The following is a 317-nucleotide window of genomic DNA, read 5'->3' as shown; positions in this document are numbered from 1 at the left end:
CGCCCGAGCTGGCGACTCCGCCGCGGTGACGGTGCCCAAGAGCTGGGCAGGGCTCTGGCCCCTCAGGTGGCCCTTCCTGGTGTGGGGACTCACGGTGCTCGTGGTGCATATGGGCTGTCCTGGGGGTCACAGCACAGGTCTGAGAGCAGCCGGGTCCCCTTTCGGAGTCAGTCACTGCGGATGTAACCATTCCGTGCCTCAGTTTCCCTTGCTCTCGTGAACACCTCTTGTCAAACACCCTCTGCCTCACTGGTGACGATCCTCAGTAAAGCACTTTGTCAGTAATTCTTTTTTTATATAGAAAAAAATAAAATTAA

This window comes from Apaloderma vittatum, unplaced genomic scaffold (genome assembly GCF_000703405.1).
Source record: "Apaloderma vittatum isolate BGI_N311 unplaced genomic scaffold, ASM70340v1 scaffold25141, whole genome shotgun sequence".
NCBI lineage: Eukaryota > Metazoa > Chordata > Aves > Trogoniformes > Trogonidae > Apaloderma > Apaloderma vittatum.
Note: the sequence above shows the minus strand (reverse complement) of the source record.